At 47.6% G+C, this 18,924-nt stretch overlaps 1 long non-coding RNA gene across 2 annotated transcripts in view; it reads right to left on the bottom strand.

Annotated features, from left to right (window-relative positions):
• Positions 1 to 6,066: 6,066 nt before the first annotated feature.
• Positions 6,067 to 18,924, bottom strand: part of LOC115939048 (uncharacterized) — a 40,754-nt gene continuing 27,896 nt past the window's right edge. The window contains exons 2-4 of one of the 2 annotated variants that reach the window (XR_014139993.1): positions 7,522 to 7,668; positions 6,669 to 6,864; positions 6,067 to 6,573 (exon numbers count right to left, since the gene is read on the bottom strand). This is a non-coding gene — a long non-coding RNA (uncharacterized LOC115939048). Of the gene's footprint in view, positions 6,574 to 6,668; positions 7,669 to 18,924 lie in introns of both variants that reach the window. The other variant, XR_014139992.1, reaches the window with a different exon arrangement.

Below are 18,924 nucleotides of genomic sequence, written 5' to 3'. Positions count from 1 at the left end.
AGATGACATAATATATAACCCACCATATGAAGGAGATCAAAGCAGGACTCTTGTGGTGCAATTAGGATTGGGATACCACGAACCTTTAACTGCCGCCTGCCTTCTCTGCCACCAACCTCTTCTGTCTCCCTGAAGCAACCCCAGGGCTTTGTGGAGCAGAGTTTTGAAATCTTTTGCCTGGATAACCCCTAAAGTTTTTTCCCGTCTAAAGCCCAGCGATCCTAATTCTGGGGATGTAAACCATGGTAATCCTCAAAACAATTCCTGAAACCTGGGTATTGGCAAACCTTGTTCTTTTTTAATAGGGCCGACTCAAAGCCACTTTTCACATATCTTTAAAGAATAGCTTTTTCAAATTGCTTTGCACCAATAAACGTAAAGATGAAATCAAGGAGTTTTGCAGATGTAAACATACTGATGCTCTAAGATTAAATATGTTGTTTACATTAAAACAGCAGTGCTAACGTCAGGACCGATTTCTATTTCTTGAACAATTAAGTTATTAAGTATTCTATAACTAACACATTTGCTTATACACTCAACAACAAATTATCTCTGAAAAAACCAGCTAGATACAAGCATTAGGTGTTAGCATTTTTACCTCTCACATTAGCTAGATGTCTGTCTGGCTATCGGCTCACTCAGAGCAGGGGGTTCATCAAGGAAAGGGGGAGACTTTTGATGTCTTTGTTAGCTTTTCACAAAGGCAAAAAACTCCACAGGCTGAACCTCTTAACTCTTAACTCACATCAGACATCCCTAAATTGCATGGTTTTAGTGTTGCTAAGGGGGGGGGGTGGGGAAACAGGCTCCTTCTTACAGTGTGGTTGAAGGTGTAAATCGGTATAAAATTATTGGAGGGCAATTTGGCAATAGCTATTAAAAATGAAATGTTCATACCCTTTGACCCAATAATAATTCACCTCCAGGGAATTCATCATAGAGAAATATTCCTACAACGGCTCAAAGATGTAAGCGTAAAATGATGTTTGCAAGAATATTTGGTACAGGGAAAACTGGAAAGAACCCAAATGTGCATTAACAGGCAATTGGTTAAAGATAGTATGGTTTGGTCCTACAGGACAATACCGTGAAGCCATTAAAAAGAAGATTAAAAAGAAGCTCACTTTTTTCAGACTGGCATAGAAAGATGTCTAAGACATATTACTAGGTGGAAAATAGCATGCTTCAAAGTTGAACTATAATCCCATTTTTTTGTAAAATAATAAATGAAATTTTAATAAGTGCCTTGAAAAAAATGTTACCTGGTTTTCTCAGCTGTGTGGGATTATGGAAGATTTTCACTTTCAATGCTACATATTACTATAGTGTTTCAAGTTATTTATATATGTGTATATATATATTTATATAGATATGCCATTACTTTTGTAATCAGAAAAAATAAATATTGCTGTAGCTTGGTCCCTTGAGAGCCCTGTTACAAAAGTGTAGAAGGCTAGTCCAAACCCATTAACTTTACTGGAAAACAAAACAGCTGAAATTGGAAGAGGGATGCAGCTTAACCAAAGGGAGGCCACTCGTGGAAATTCTTCTGGCCTTTAGAGTCTTCAAGCCATTGTAATAATTAGCCCACAACGAAATGTTCTTTTAAAGAGGAGCTAAGGAGAATAAATTTAAAATGCAATCAGTTTTTGAACCACTGCTGTAGTTGAGAGGACTTCTGAGGACCAGAGACTCTAAGAGGTCTCTTCTTTAACTGTGACTTGCCAGAGGTGGGGTGTGGGGGGGTGTCATAAAAGATGAAGAAGAGTTTGTATTTAATTTTTACACTTTCACCAAACTAAGATGTGGTGCAATTTACCCAGCTCAGAGGCAGATTCTTACTGTGGCGGCGGGGGGTGGGGGGGGGTGGGGGGACGCTATAGCTTATACAATTAAGGGGACTCTTCGTTACAGAAAATGCAAAATTACAAATACAAAATTAGGTACAGCGTTCCGAAGGGGCCCCTGAAAAGGACAGGGCCTTAAGCTAAGCTTAATTAGCTTCCCAGAGATCTGCCCTGGTCTGACTCAGAGTTCTTGAACCAAGATAACAGGGGAGAGTAACGGACACACTTACTTTCCTTTAAGAGTTACCCTGCCAAAGAGGAGTTTCGGGGTCACACGTGAAAGCTAGAGGCAGCACCCCAGAGCCCCGGGAGACTGTGCGATCTCTGTTCTTTTGGGGGATACTTGAGTTTCTGCGGATGTTCGAGCTCCGAAGAAGCTGTACTTGTTGACAATGGCAGACGCCCAGTTCTTGATGCTCATAAAACCATGGCAGTCAGAGTTGGAAAAGATGTATTAGGTCATCAATCTAGATTCAGGTCCAAGGCAGGATGGTTCACTATTGTAGTCATTCCAAGCCTTTGTCCAGGCAGCTTGGAAATGTCTTGAGGGCCTCACTCTTAGAAGGCTTAAGAATTTTCCTCTCTTCTGGTTACCGGGCAAATGTTGAGGTGTTTGATGAAAAAAAAAAAAAAAAAAAGGCAGTTTAAAGTTGGAGCCACACAAGTACTTAATTATATCCATTCACCTAGATTTCTATCAGTGTTTTCCACATGAAGAAAACGATTTAGTGTAAAGAAACTCTTGTGTCTCCGGCATAAAGTTGCCATCAGGGAACAAATCACTGATTTTTTCCAGTTCCTTGTATTTCAACTTTGGTGGCGAGTTTCTTTTTAGCCTTAGGAAAAAAGCTAACTTGGTTGGGTTCTCCTTAGCCAGCATTACCAAGAAAGAGTAATGTGAAAAGCTGCTTTTGCTAATAGAAAATGACTTCCTAAACACTTATTTTGGGTCTGTTTACCTGTCTTTGGTGAACTTAATGTGTTCCCAATTTTTATTTTAGGCTTTTATGGGGCTATAAAAATGGGGAATCTGAAAGCTCAGTTTTGATTTTTTTCATGTTTTCCTTGCAGTCCATGTTGGTGATGATGCTAATCTCCCAAAAGATTTTGACGGCTACTTTTTTGTAGCAACGAGAGGATTGTTCTAGACTCAAAGTTGAGAGTAGACTTGAATTGTTATCGATTGACTAATGTCTGCTGTATGTCCTGGTGAAATTTCTGATCCCTGTGCCTCACGTGTGTGTGGTTCGCCTGCTTGTTCTTTATGTGTTCGGTGACTTATGGGTTTGCTTCTTGTTGTTGTTGTTTGCCTTGCAAATACTCAGAACAATTCTTTCTCTGATAAGTAATGCCATTAGCAAATATAAAGTGTTAAACATAATATAATATTTGACATTTGCACTTGAAAGTTCATTTCTGTTTTAAGTCAAGACAGTCGACACTAGTTTATTGATGTTAGTGACATTATTATTAGTAATGGGCTCTTTCAGCAGCAAGCAATCCTCAGGAACCTTTTTTTTTTTTTTTTAATTCCCAAAGATGAGCTTTCAGTTTATCAACTATTAAGAAAATAACCGCAAGGCTCCATGCTGGGCTGGGCATGGAGCCTGCTTGAGATTCTCTCTCTCCCTCTGCCTCTGCCCCTCCCTCCCCCAAATAAATAAATAGATAATAAATAAATATAAAATAATTTTTTTAAAGAAAGAAACTAACCACAAATACTATCTAATACTAATTAAACTTAGGTGAGTTTAATTAGATTTAAAAAGCTGACTGAGAATTCATCCAGAATGAAAATGTGTTCATCAAAAACAAAAAACAAAAAACAAAAAACAACTACTTGAAAAGGTATAGGAAAGAAATAGAATTATGGGGCAATATTAATTTTAAATCTCCTGAACTGAAAAAATAAAGGTAGAAAGGATATATGTTAAAAGATATTCCTTTTATTTTAAAAATATTCAGTACAGTATGTCTATCTCTGGGACTTCCTGTGACACCATCCTTTCAGAAATGTGCCTATCCATGTTAACAAATTACTAAGATAATGGAAAATAAAAATTCCTGAGAAGTACAAAATTACCAAAGGCACAGTGTCATTGGAAATCACTAGAAGAGGGACACCTGGATGGTTCAGTGGTTAAGCGTCTGCCTTCAACTCAGATAATGATCACAGGGTCCTGGATTGAGCCCCAAGTCAGGCTCCCTGCTCAGTGGGGAGTCTGCTTCTCCCTCTGCTTCTCTCCCTGGCTTGTGCTGTCTCTCTCCCTTTCTCTCTCTGTCAAGTAAATAAATAAAATCTTAAAAAAAAAAAGAAAGAAAATCACTAGAATATTCTCCCAACCCAAAACCATTCGATTTGCCAAAAGCTTTTTTATAATTTGTGAATGTACTTAAATGTAATCTCATAAAGAAGTTAAAATATTTTAATTGTGCATTAAACAAATTCTCTTCAGGAAAAATAATGAAATTATATTAAGTTAGTACTGTCCAGAAAAATATGGGCTATGTAATGAAAAGTTAATGCTGCTGGTGACCTTAGTAACGTGAGCTATCCTAAACTCCTTACTGGCAAATAAGTTGTAAGCTCTAAAATGTATGGATCTCTGTAGAAGGCTTTAAACGTGGTTGGGTACAGTAAGGATTTCTGGAACAAATGAACATGATTGAATTCAGGTAGATCTCAGATTGATCACTGTTTGATATATGTTTCCCTGATTGTCTTTGTTATTAGGCCTGATTTCAATAGTAACTGATCAAATTATTGTATGTATTTACAACCCTGTCTGTGCAAATGAACCCTTTCCAATGTTCTCTGAAAGTCCGCATATTGGTTAGGAACTTGGTTTAAAAAGAAAATAAATTAATTTGTGTAATAGAGAATTCCAGTAGTAGACTAGATCCAGGTTCTCAAACAACATTGTCTGGAATGTCTCTCTCTTTCTCTCTTTAGATCCCAACTTGATGACTTTCTGTGCTGTGTTCATTCTTTTTAGACAAATATGATGGCAAAGAGCACCATTCGGCAACCCCTCAGTAGAAAGAGATTGTTTCTTTGACAATAGAAGCTGACCTCCCATTGTCCTAACTGGGGTGACATGCCCATCCCCGACCTGACAATAGTAGTCCGGTGGTGTGTGCGTATCTTAAAGTTTTCCGTGGCTGCCATCACAAATTACCACAGGCGGGATGGCTTACCAACAGAAAAGTATTCTTTCATATTTCTGGAAGCCAGCGATCCAAAGTCAAGGTGTCAGCAGGGCTGTGCTCCCTCTAGAGCCTCCAGGGGGAGATTCTGTTTCTTGCCTCTTCAGGCATTCCTTGGCTTCTGGCTGTATCACTTCAGTCCATCTCTGTGGCCTCGCTGCCTTCTTGTCCTATCTGTGCATCTCCTCCCTGTGTCTGTGTCGAACTCCCTCTGCCTCATCTTATAAGGACACACGTGATTGTATTTAGGGCTCAACGGGATAACCCAGGATGATCTTATCTCAAGAGCCTTAATTTAAATGCAGCTGCAAAGATCCTTTTCCCAAACAAAGTCATATCCACAAATACCAGGGATTTGGACACAAACATTTTTTTGGAGGGGGGGGGCACTATTTAACCCACTTCAGCTGGTAAATGATGAACAATCTCCTTGACAAAAAAGGAGAAGCCCTGATATACAGCATTTACATGGTTGTGTGGTATTAATACTGCTAATGGTCAATTTCAAGCTGCCAACAGGAAGTCATTGAACCATGGAGCTGGGAAGAGATGCACAGTAGTGCACTTAAATCATGCAGATCCCATAGATGTAAGTAACCTCAAGAGCATGGATAATCATAAAATGTATTCAAATAATTAGGAAGTGAGGAGTTTTGAGTGCCTAATAACTCTGTTTTAAATATAATTTATTTAATTATAAATGTATATACTTTAAATTTTAATGGTGATCATATTTAACAACTGGCTCACAGAATTCCTAAAAATTTTTCAGTTGGTTCAAATAAGCTGGCATGAGGCAGCTCCAACACGCCACTGGATAAAATGTGCTGATCGATCAGGACTGACTCACAGAGTCTGAGGCGTAGGGTCAGCAATATTCAAACCACATGAACTGAAAATAAGGTGGATGGTTCTTTAAGAGAAAGTTGGGGTGCTATTACGTAAAGAAGGGGAAAGGAATATTAGGAAGACAAAAACAACAAAGTCACTTCAGCACTGTTTAAATATATTTTATTTTATTTTTGTTTTGTTTTGTTTTTTATTCTTATAAATATATTTTAATGATTTCAGGCCAAGGAAAAATTTTTCAGCAAAGTTCAAAGTAGTTACAGGTATAAGTATTGTGGCTCTACTTGGATCTGCAAGTCAGCTCTCTACCTAAGGGAAAATCACTATTTTTCACATTGTCATTTTACTTAGCTCATAAAATCTGGTGGGTTTTTTTTCTTTTTGTTTTAACCACAATACATGTGTCCCGAGGTGATCGGCTTCAGAAAGAGACATAAACGAATGGTCTTTTTAAAAGTTATCATTTCTTGGGGTGCCTGGGTGGTTGAGTCGGTTAAGTGTCCAACTCTTGGCTTCGGCTCAGGTCCTGATCTCATGGGGTGATGGGATCAAGCCCCCTTGGGGGGCTCCCCACTGAGCTTGGCGTCTGCTTCAGATTCTCTCTCCCTCTCCCCCCCTGCTCGTCCCCCGACGCACTCTCTGTCTCTGTCTCTGTCTCTCTCTCTCTCTAAAATAAATGAATAAAATCTTTTTTAAAAAAGGATTTCTTTAAAATAATTTAACAGCTTTATTGAGCTATAATTTGCACACCATGCAACTCACCATTTAAAGTGCAAAATTCAGTGTTTTTTGATACATCCTCAGAGTTGTTCATTCTCCACCACAATTAATTTTAGGAGATTTTCGTCACCTTAAAAAGAAACTCTGTACCATGGTGCTGTCATCTTCCAATGCCTGGACTCTGACCTCCAGCCCTCAGCAACCACTTGTCTATTTTCTCTCTGTAGGATTGTTTATTCTAGGAATTTCATACAAATGAAATCATATGATACATGTTCCATTGTGACTGGCATAATGTTTTAAGGTTCATCAGTGTAGCATGTAGCCATATTTCATACCATATTTTTATTGCCAAATAGTATTCCATTGTGTGGTTATACCACATTTTTGTTTATCCATTCATGAGCTGATGGACATTTGGATTGTTTCCCCTTTTGGGCTATAATTGATAATGTTCCTGTGAACATTTGTGGACAAGTTTTTATGTGGACATAGATTTCATTTCTTTGAAACTAATGGTCTTTTAAGTTAAAATGTTTAGCAAGGTTTCTTATTTTCCACATGTTTAAAGGAGCTATCATTTATGAATTAGATCAGAAATGCCACATATAGAATTTCAATCCTCTTACATATTGGGTCAGTATCCCCAACCCCTTAAGAATCTGGGGACTGGCCCAGCCCAAAGGAGGAGTGTTGCTCATACACTTCAGGAAAGAGGAGGGCAGTGTTTGTCAGGAGGAGGAGCTAGCTCAGGTCACACTGTGCAGGTGTGGCTGAAATCCCCCTGCTGTACTAAGTCCTGGCCTGCCCACGATAGGCCACAATAATTAGTCCATCACAGCGCTCCTTGAGGGATTCTCCATATGCAAAGCATAAAGAATAATAAAAATACAACCTTACTCTTTGATCTGGAAATCAGACTCACGAGGTTGGGGAAACTTGCAGGAAAGTGGGGGAATTTTAATTTCCCTGACAGAGGCCAGGAGAGAGTTTCATTTTCTCTCTTGCACGATGGGAGAGTTCTTCGGCAGGTCCTGCAAACCTGTCATGGGGCGGGGAGAAAAAAAGCTCTATACTAATTTATATAGCAACTTTCTTCCAAGAAATTCAGTGTCTCAAACAGTCTTTCACTCATTTCCCTCAGGGAGTGTGCATGAATGTGCATTAGAAATTAGTTCCTTTAAAATGTATACTCCCCAGTCAGCCAATACTGGGCAGAAAGAGAACCAGAAAAGCAGAACTCTTGACCAAACATTCTACTATAATATTTTCAGTGAGCTTCTATAAATCAACACATCTCCTTAAAAACAGGACCTCCCTGTAATATCCCCGTGACTCTACTCCCTGTTGGCTACATTCCTTTCATCGGGGGCAAAACTTCCCCTTCCAAGTCAGAATCAACTGGAATGGCATGCCCCACGAAATGGAATAGTATTACTGACTTACAAGGAAGGGCTCAGGTCTGCCTTACAACAGGCAGGGTTCCCCTCTAGCAGCTCAGTGCTCTAAAACCAGCTCAACTGAGAACCGCTCAAGAATCCTGGGACCGACTCGCTCCAAAGCAAGAGTCCCGCTCATGAACCACAGGCAGAAAACGGGGGTCTAGCCAGTCCTCTCTCACTGTGGTTATTAGGTGTCTCTCCATGTTGCCTTGACACGAGGCTGCACGGCGCCGCAGGGTCCTACTGCTCAGACTGGGGAACAAGCATCCTCCCTTCCAATGTCCAAAGCCCGACTCCAGTGCCTGGATGGGTGATGACTCTGGGGAAGCCTCCAGCCTCAGCCACATGCAGGGCCCAGCCCAGCCCTCCACCCCGAACCAACCCCTTAGTCCCTCGTGTTGGGCCTTTCCTCCACATATTCTTATTGTGAAGTTCTCACTGCTCAGGCCTGAGGGGGGGAAAAACAAAAGAATATTGGTCAGGGCCCCCTAGCTCATGCAGAATCTCAGGGAATCACACCCGCAGAATATCTGTGCCTCTTTCCTCCCACCCCCAGAAAATCTCGGGGCGCCATCATTTCATTCCCGGGGATTCTCAGAGAATGGTAGGTCCTAATCCAGTTGGTGACAAAAAGTCCATGCTAGGGCCCCACGCGACATCCAGCCTCAAACATATTTTGTTTCGGCCCCCATACTCTGAAGCAGCACTTTATTTTAAATTTGTGTTAGTTGTCAATAAGGACTAACTACATAGTTTGCAGGGCCCAGTGCGACATGAAAATGCCGGCCCCTTGTTCACAATTTAAGAATTTCCAGATGGCCGCAGCAGAACATTAAGTATGGAGGCCCTTCTCGGGCCAAGGATGGGGTGCTGTGTGCATGTCCATGAAGCTAGCCCTGCTCCCAACATTTAAAAAGCGCAAGATTCTGAACCTCTCTTAAAAACAAAAAAAATCCCCAAAATTGGCTGGTGCCAGGTTGCGACTTGTATTCCTTTGCCAGGGTCACCATAACAAAGTGCCATAGATCGAGTGGCAGAAATTTATTTTCTCACAATAGCGGAGGCTAGAAGTCTGAGAACAAGGTGTCAGCAGGAGTGCTTTTCCCTCAGGCTTCGCTCCTCTGCCTGCCTGCTCACTGATGGCCGCCTTCTTGGTGTGTGGTCTTCCTGCTGTACCTGTCTGTGTCCTCACCTCCTCTTCTACAAGGACTTCTCCAGTCACACTCGAATAGCGCTACCCTAAAGACCTCCTTTTAACTTAGTAACACCTTTAAAGGCCCATCTCTAAATAGAGCCACATTCTGAAGTACTGGGAGTTAGGCCTCCATCATATGAGTTTTGGAGGTCAATTCAGCCCATGACACAGCTGTTCACTTCAGAGGGGCACAGAGCTCCAACTCTCTGCACTGGCCTGGGCCCCAGTGGTTGCCATGGGTGCTCTGGTGGGTGCTGCTCTCCTTCCCCCGGTTCACCTCTCCCCTACCTGCTCCCCTCCTGCCGCATCTGGAAGAGTGACACCGTCTATTACATGACCACGCCTGTGCCCACCCTCCACGTCTGCAAGACGACTCAAGTGAGCCTTGGCAGGGCTCTAACCAGTTTCTTAACAACAAAACCCAAAATGTAGCCATTACGCAGAGATCGGAGTTCAAGTGCAGCGTCGAAAGAAGAAATCGCCGTGAGGTACGACTGACTACTCATCCCAGTGATTAGACTGCAGGTCTTAGGAGAGGGAACTCTCAGCCACTACTGGGGCCGAGCCGACTAAAATCACGTGACCGGATAAGGGCTGGCCCTAAATTTCAGCGGAATCCCAACCGTACAGCCCCGGAGAGAGAGCATACTCTCAAATTGGTCTTTGTACCCTATTTGTAGAAATGTTAGCCAGATTATAACTGAAAACTCTGCTAATTCTGGGGACGTTTTTTGGTCTTGTGCCTGGAACTGTTGAAGCATATATTCACACCTACCGCATGTAACACTCAGTAGCATAATTTCCAGCACGACACTTTCCTACTTTATTTTTAAAAGAAACAGAGCAGAGACTGAAGACCTGCTCATTCTGTTGCTTTTTGCGGGAGGCTCCATAATAGGTGGAAGGGACGGCTTCTGTGCTGAAAAGAGGCATATTTTGCCTTTTTATAAGGAAAGGGGACGCAAAAACCTTTGCTCAGCATCAGGGAGCTCAGGCTGAAACATAGGACATGTGTACCTGCCTGCTAATAAAAATAAAAATAATGTCCAATTTGCAAGGCTCTTGGAGAATAGTGTAGTAATTCATAAATCCCAATATTGGAGCTTGGGAAAGCGGTTAAAAGCATGGTACTCTACCCGCTTTGATTCTAAGACAAGGAAAGGGAGGTTCTAAAATGTTGAATGACTCACCCCAGACCGACACTCCACCTCAAATGCAGGTTTTTTTCTCTCAGGTACGTGGACTTCCCACCCCTCCAGGCTACTTCTAATCAGGCGTTGGCCTCTTGGCGTAAATTGCACGTAAAACAACAACAAACTCCCCCTCTCTCTCCAGCAGAGTCTCTATTTAGACTCCAGAGTCGAGAAAGCAAAGGCTGTTTCAACTTCAACTCCCTTAGCAAAGAGAAGAAAAGGCAGCCGCCTGACCCGTGGACTTTTCCAGCTGGACCCCGGGGCTCGCTCTAGTCAGCGAGCGGTGCTGACTGCTAGGATGCTGACACCAGGGGGCGCAGCATCCTTTGTCCTGACACACGCATTGAAGGCAGGCTCTGAAGTCTGGCTGGGCCTCAAAAAAAAATCTGACTTTCCCTCCTTCCACGGTTCTCTCTGGAACCGGCCCACTCCTCAACCCCCCTCATTCATCTCAAAACTGTTTTGGTTTTTTTTTTTCCCTTCCTCCTGGACGCTCAGACTCTCCCTCTGTACTAACTCAGATTTGTGCATGTTTCTAGAAGGGCTTTTCAGAGACACCAGCCCCTCCCCAGCGGCTCCTCTTCTGCAAAGCCTTGGAGCCCATAGCCACTGCCCCATCATTTGCTCTCACCTGGAGGCCCCCCTCCCCACCAATTCAGGATTTGCTAACAATTCTTCCAGAATGAAGAACTCTCAAGGACGGGACTAGCTTTTCCGGAAAGAATGATTGCATGCATCCTCCAAAACCCTTCTCCTTTCCACTCACAGAAATAGTAACAAACAAATGCAATTATTGGTTCTGGGCTCCTGCGGCCCAGCATTCACCCTCACTGCCCTCTGTCTGCTTCTGAACGTCTAACATCAGCCTGCCCCAAGGGACAGGCTGAATCATCCTTTCAGCCACACTTCTTACCGACCCACTGTGCACCCCGAGCAGGACCAGTGCCTCCTTCTGCCCTCACCAGCTTAGCTCTAAGTGTTCTCCAGCAGAAAGAAATCCACTTCCCATTCACCGCCGTCTCTGATTCCAAAGGCTCAGTGTTCTGCTCTTTCACGGATAAATGTACATCCCTTACCACTTTAAGACACACTTCTATACCTGCTTCTATAGACACAGCACAGCCAAAATGCGAACCCCCATATCCGACAGACAAACACACCCTTTTGCAAAGAACCCTAAACATTCACTATTTTGAACTGAAGGGCCACAGGGGCCTAAAGCAGGCCTTTGAAAGAGCTGCTCTAGTTACATAATGAAATTTCAAGTTTATAGTCCTCTCCCTGGCTCTCATTTGAGCCTCCCAACAACCCAGGGGGACAGGCAGGGAAATCAGAAGCCTAAGGAGCTTGCCCCAGTCCCAGCGCAGGCTGGGGGGCAGGCTGGAGGCAGCACTGGGGTGACTGCAGGTAGGTGACAGGGGCCCAAGGAAAGCTGTCTGTCCAGTTGCACCGAGGCCTGGAAGGAACGCAGCCCTCACAAATGATCATCAGGTTACCTGCACCAAGCGAGTTTATGGTCTCAGCTCCTGAAAAACTGTAGCATTAGCGGGTGCGGGTAGAGAGGAAAGGAAGAGGTGATGCGAACTCTGACCTGATCCTTCTTTTAAATGTGGCCTCACTACTCACTTCTTGTTTCTCCCACTCGCCTTTGCTACCGTAGCGAGTGATGGCAGTGCTGGGTCGGAGACAGGTAGCCATGGCTGGTGATCTTGACTGGAAGCCTCCGTCTCCCCATTCAGAAAGTAATGGTAACATCTATTAGATATGGACAGAGCCACTAAAGGGATGAAAAATACCAACATCATTCTGGAAAAGGGGGCAGAGTAAGACACTTACTTTCAGTTTAGGCCCTTTTGCGTTATTTGAAGTATTTTGATTTATGTATTTATTACTCTTATAATTTAAGAAAAAATTTATTGGGGCTAATAATGCTCTCTAGAGTTACCGTAATGATAACCTATGTAAAGTGTCTGGCATGGCAAATGGCCTGGCACACAAGGGATGCTTCCTGAAAAGTAGTGTATTGTCAGCTACACCAGCCTCAAAACTGAGCAAACGGACTTCGAACCAAGAATCCTGGGGTCTGGTGCAGACTCTGCTCTCGGCTCACTGAATGCCCTTGGGTAAGTCAAGTCCATTCTTTGTGCCTCAGTTCCCTCCTCTATAAAATTACAAGACATGGTCCAACTGAATTGGAAAATAATGGGAAGGCCAGAGCCAAGCTCACCACCAGAAGTGCCTGAGGCACCCTCTAAAATGCAGCCCGTCTCTGCAGAGGAGGCCTCGCAAGCTGGAGCTCATCAGGCACAAATCCTTCCCTTCCTAGGAGAAGCTGGCCTCTAGGGTGGGCAGAGAGGGCTGGAGACAGCTGAGCAAGTTCTGGAGATAATACAGAAATTAAGTGAGAAAACAAAAATGGGTGAACACCATGCAAAGCCATCAACTTAGGTAGGAGCTGGGGAGGGAAGGTTTAGAAGGTTTAGGCTATTCCTTGGGAGCAGTGGGCACCACGATCATTTCCAGAGAGATGCCCTTTGTTGTCAGAGGCGGTGTAATTCAGGAGCGGGTCCCCTGGCCCAGCCAGAGCCAGCCCCAGGCGGTGGGTCGGATGAGAGTTCTGTGTGGGGCACAGGGGCTAGTTTTGGTGAGACCAGACCCTCCCCTTAGCACCACCAGAAGCAGAGCCGGCTGTTTGGATAAAGTCAAAAGGAGCATGCTGCCCAGGAGAACTGGACTAAAGCACCTCTGAAGTTTTATCCAGCGTTACCTTTATCTGCACAGCAACAATGGAAAAGTGGAGGGACAGGGCCATAGGAAGTGCACATGCTAAGGCACTAAAACAGGGGAGACCTGTTCTGGGACACCCCAGCCCCTGAGAATCAAATAGAGATTTGTTCCTGGAACACACAGCTGATTCATTTCCCATCCTGCTTCGAGATCGGAGGTTTTCCTTATAAGTCTCCTTTGCCAGCGCTTGGCCTTTGGGGACCGGAGGCAGGTAGTCTGGTGGGTAGGAAGGTTGTGACTTTCTTTTCGCCCCGCGGTCTCCTTCCTATTTAAAGCAGCACCGCCTGCCGTAGCAGCCTCCTGCCAATATTTGCAGGCAGGAAGATTTTCTGACATGGGGGGGGGGGGGGCGGTGGCGATCAGAGCAGATGGGAGGCCCTTTCCCAAGGCCATCAGGCAGGGCAGAAATCGGTTTCACCCGCACCTCAGGAGGAATCACCAGCCCCCACTCTCACTGTCAACACTCATAAGGTATCTGCGTTTATATTAAAAAAAGAAGAAGAAGAAGAAGAAAGGAAGAATTTTTTTTCCGTATCTCTGAATTATTTGACCACGCCCGTTACCATGACATCTCCCGCCCCCCCCCCCAAAGCCCGCGTTGTCACGGCCTAAAGGGGAGGTAGTGTTTTCAACTCTTGAGGGATCTGGAATAACGGTAGCAAAGTATGCAGACACCTGGAAGACCCCTCCCTTTTTTTGTGTGAGGCCTAGCGATCTAAGAGGGTGGTAAGGGAGGAGGAGGCGGCTTGTAGAAAGGCTTGGGCAGGTAACAACAACTCCGCCTGATCTCCAGAGGCGAAACCAAATAAATAAAAAGAGTTCCAACCGTCATACTTTGAGAAACCTATATTTCGCGGATTTCTGTAATTTTTAAGAGCTACCTTCCACTGTACATTACAAGTCACTTTCAAAGACAGTTCTGAATGTATGGCCACTTGCTAAACTGTCTCTGGGCTTGCTTTTCCGCGTGGTTCTTTTCTGCGCCCGTTTGTATCTCTAATAAGCAGCATTGTTTATTATCCTTGGGTCCGTGCCCCTGGGACGGAACTGAAATAAAACAGGAGCGCCGAGGCTGAGCGCTGGAAAATACGCCGGGTCTCCGAGGCCCGGGAGGGTCCCGGGGCAGCGGCGCGGCTGCGCGGGGAGAGCCCACCCGCGCGTACGCGCTGGGTGAAGGGCAAGTCTGCAAGAGTTTCTCCGGACGCCGAAAGGTCCTGGGCAGCACGAAGCCCGGGTGAGTGGGCACAGGAAAGAGGCACACTGGGAAGGGAAATGCCACTTAAGACTGGGAATAGGGGTGTGACCTCGGGGCCCGAACAGGCGAATACTGCCAGGATCATAAAAGACTGCGGCGCGGGAGGCGTCCTGCGCGGTCCTTTAGCTCGAAGTCTCAACTCTCGTCCCTGGGCAATAAATTCTCATTAGTAAATTCTCGTTCTTCCGCGTAGCCCAGCAGTCTTCGCTGTCAAAACGAGTATCCTAAACAAGATGAGGCTCACCCCCCTCCTTCCCTGCAGTGGCCTAATATTTGTCCCCATTTCGTTTAAAGCCGAGTGCTTTGTGACCGTGGAGAATGTGAGCGCGCGCCCTGAGAAAGAAAGCCCCGCTGTGACCCCCGATCACAGAGAAAGGCTTCCTCGTACCCTCGGACCCCAAACGGGCCCGTTGGTAGGGCCTCTCCCAAGTTCCACTGCTCCCAAAACGGAGCGGGGTTCGCTATCAGTAAGCAGAAACCCGCATCGGAGACACAACGCGGAATGCGTTCCGCGTCTAGCGGGAAATTTCCCGGCTTAGCCCCGCCTGTGCCTCCACATCCCCCCGATGTCCTGTCGGTGCCGGCTCCGCTGGAGAGTTTGGCGGAAAGAATGTAATTAAACGCGCGCGCCAGACCCGGGCTGTGCGCTTCCCAAATGAGACGTCCAGCCCCAGGGCCCGGCCCGAACTGTCCTTCCCACAGGTTCCAGTGAGAGAGCAGCCCCCTGTCCCCCAGCCTCCAAAAATTCCCCAACAGGCTACCAAGACTGCTCAAATTGTTATTGCTAGCTCTGCTTCCTCGTCCAGTTAGGAGATGCAGAGATTCTGTCTGCTCGCAAGAGCAGAGTGATTTCCCTCAAGCAACTCGTGCAGGAGCTTCAAGCTGCTTCGGGGTTGCCGCGCGTCCAAGCGGCGGCGGACTTTTCCGAATTTTAAGAAGTAGTAAAGTGATTTTCTGTGCAGGGAAAAGTGCTGGGGGTTGGAGTGCGGGGTGGGGGTGGGCGTCGAAAAAGCTGCCAGGAGGCTTCTTGGTTTTTGTTTTGTTTGCTTTTTTTTTTTTTTAAGTTAGACTTGCACCAAGCCGCAAACACTAACGGCACCGCTTCGTGGTTTCCGAATTTCGAGAATCGTGCAGCGTTTGGGCGCATCCCTGCGGCCAGGGGCCCCGTACAGCGTACCGGGGTCGGCTTCCAGTTCCCAAAGAGCCAGAGCCCTTCTCTGGGTAGTACCAGGCGCTGTTGACCTTGTCCGCTGCTCCCGGCTCCTCTGTCCTCTCCCCTTTCGTGCCAAACCCAGAACCATCCCGTCGCTGCCGGGATTGCGCGGGAGAAAAAAGGGCCGAAGGTCTAGACTGCGCATTCTCCCAACAGGTAGTTTCACCCGGGAGCTAGCCGGGTTTCAATATTCAAGGCTGGGTCGCCCGGGCCCGCGCTAAGCTGGAACCCAGACGCAGACACCTAGGGAGTGTTGGAAGGAAAAGTCGCGTTCTGGGAGTCACTTTAAATAACCTAGTATTCTCTCCATTCTCCAACTTCTCCCGAAATAGCGTGAGCTGCGCGGTTTGGAATGGAGCTCAGTGAGCCCAAAAATACGCCGCTTCAGACTGTAAACTCACATCTGATTTGGGTTTTTCTTTTTTCTTTCTTTCTTTCTTTTTTTGTCTTATTTCGCCCCAATGATTACTACAGAACCCAGCTGGGCTTTAGAGAGAGAGAGAGATTTATTTGAGAATTGGGAGATTCCCCTTCGAAATGCACTAGGCTGCAGAGCAAAAGAGGAAAAAGCTGCGTGGCACTTGAATGATATAATTGAATTATGCCTTTCCCTGGTGCGCAGTGAGGAAAAGCAGAATGCCAGGCCGGGTGTGGAACGGGCGGCGGCGGCCTCGCGCTCCAGCGGGCGCACCACGCTGCCTTCCCAGGGCGCAGGGAGAAGTTGGGTTGGGCCATTTTGTCCTGCCCACGCCCCCCCTCCCCCCCAGCAAGGGTGCGCGGGCTGGGACGTCGCCGAAGCCTGGTCCCGGCCGCGTGGCCCCCTCCCCTGCGGGGGCACTCGCCCAAACGTCCCCGCCTGAGGCCGTGGGCGCACGTGGTGCGCAGAGACCCGAAGCGCGACTCGAAACCGCGCGCGTCGCCCCAAAGATCCCTGGCGCGCGCGGCCCTCGCTGGGCGGGGGAGGATGGGGGCCCGGGCCCCCGGGCGGGCGGATCTAATCCCGCCTTGGCAGACGAGCCTTTGCCGCTGCTGCTCCGAGCCGTCTCCGGGTAGTGCTTTCGGGCACTGGCACGAACCGCCGAACTACCGGCTCTGTCTTGTCTGTCTCTTCAAGAAACGTCCCGCAGGCAGCCCCTCGAAGCCTCTGGGGCCGTGGGCGGACCTGACCCAGGATACTTGGATCTTTAACCACCTCGGGACCTGGCTTCCTGATGGCATCCAGCCCGCCCCCCCACACCCACCCCAGCGCTCTGGTTTGCCCTGCGCCTCCACCACTAACCGCGCTACCTAAACTTTCCAAAGTTTTCTCGAGCTCTGCCACCGCAGTCAAGTTCGCCTCGGCTGACGCTGGCAGGAGGAGAAAGAGAACCACGACTTCCTCCACCACCACCCCCCTTCCCTCCACCTAGCCTCCTCTCCTCTCCTCTCCCTCCCGCCCTCCCCCTCCCCCGCGAGTCCAAACCTTGCGGGTGGGAGCGCGCGGCGGTGGAGTCCCCAAAGGCACCGACTCTGCAGGGGATGGAGTTCGTTTCGCATCCCCCACTCTCCGCGCCTCGGCCGTTCCCGCCCCCTCCTCCCCCACCTCGCTTGCGGCGGAGACCTTCGGGCTTGTAGTTTAGTTTTGTTCAAATTTATTTTTTTTCCTCTTCTCAGATTTTTTTCTTTAAGGTTCCACCCTGCTGGAGCCTCGAGCGTCCCCCTGCCTTCCAGTTCCCCGGCGTGGGGATCGGGAGACGCACTCTTCGTGCTGGGCGGGTTGGCTCCCGAGTGGGGGCCAGGGGCTCCCAGGCCGCGATTTCTCCGCCTCGGTTTCGTCTCCCTGGGAGACCCTACGTCTTGGTGTGAGGCAAATTCGTGCCAAAGCTCGGGCTCTAGGCAAGCTTCCTGTGCCCCTTGCCCCCCATCTCCCCGGAGCTGTGGATGCGGGCCGGTTTGAAGTGTTGTTTTTATACTTCTTTAGAAGACACGAGTAAGCAATGGAGAGGAGACCCGGCTCTAACACCATCCTGAGGTCTTCCCACACACTGGGAATTAGAGATAGAAAGGTTCACTCCCTCCAGGTCCCGCAGCTCCATGTGCCCAGCCAGGAGACCACCACAGAATTTGTCCCAAGTTGGTTGGTTTGTGGCCTATTTTGTTTTTATTTTGTCTAGGATTAGCGGGGTTTGAAATTTTTGTGGCCAGCCTCACTACCCCGGGGCTTCAACTTTCAAACCAACCAGTCAACGGGAACGTTCCGGCGAAACTGGATCTCCGGGTGCGCTGCTGGGACGCGTGCGGGGACTAGAAACGAAATCCTCCTCGGATGGCGCCGGGCGGACTCCTGGGCCTGGGGTTGCAGGGCGGTTTCTGAACCCCGCTGGACTGGGCTTGGAATCGGACTTGACCTCGCCAGGGTCAAGGCCAGCACTTTGCTTTGATCTTTCCACGTGCCGGTGGTGATCCTCTGATCATTGGCCACAGACGATGCCTGCCCCTAAGCGATGTCCGCAGAAGCTAACGGGTTCAGCGGGGCTGCGCCTACGTGCCCAAATCAGAATCAAGTTTACGCTCAAGGTTAGGAGGACGTCGGTTACCTCGTGTGACCCGGGACGTGAGACGTCTGCCCAAATCAAAGCTGGCTACAAATGCCCCCTCCCCCAAGAGTCTCGGGAGACCCGCGCCCCACAACAGTCTCTCTTTCCAAACTCTGGGCAAACACGTGTCCCACGTGCTGCCTGGGTCCTTTGGGCCGCCCCTCCCAGAGGCCTCGCTCGGACAGGGCCCACCAGGAACCAAGGTCGCATCGCCTTGCCCCCCAGAACCCCTCACTACGGGCTGGTCCCTGCAAGCCTTGGCCCACGTTGTCACCGAGATTGTTTCGGAGAGGGGGCCAGCCTGGAAAGGCGGGCGTTCCCTGGATCCTTCTATTGACACTTTCTGCTTCTAGCAGAAGCCAAACTTCGTGGGGATGATGGCAGGACACCTATGGCAGCTTTGAAGTGGGGAGGGGGGCGCGGAAGCCAAAAGGAGAAAAATACGGCAGGGGTAGATAAGTTGTGTGTGTAAGCAGCTTGCTTCTTAACTCGTCACCCCACCACCCCCAAACGCCAGCGGCTGAGGGAATTGTCTACCTTTAATTAAGTAGCAAACTCCCAGAGGCTGGGGCGGAGCTGAGGGTATGCTGTGGCCCCAGAGCCAGCCTCTATCCTACAACTGTGACAGCCGCACTTC

This window comes from Leptonychotes weddellii, chromosome 14, assembly GCF_054177405.1.
Source record: "Leptonychotes weddellii isolate Sample4059 chromosome 14, ASM5417740v2, whole genome shotgun sequence".
In the NCBI taxonomy this organism is placed as follows: domain Eukaryota; kingdom Metazoa; phylum Chordata; class Mammalia; order Carnivora; family Phocidae; genus Leptonychotes; species Leptonychotes weddellii.
This window is presented reverse-complemented; position numbering and strand designations above follow the sequence as displayed.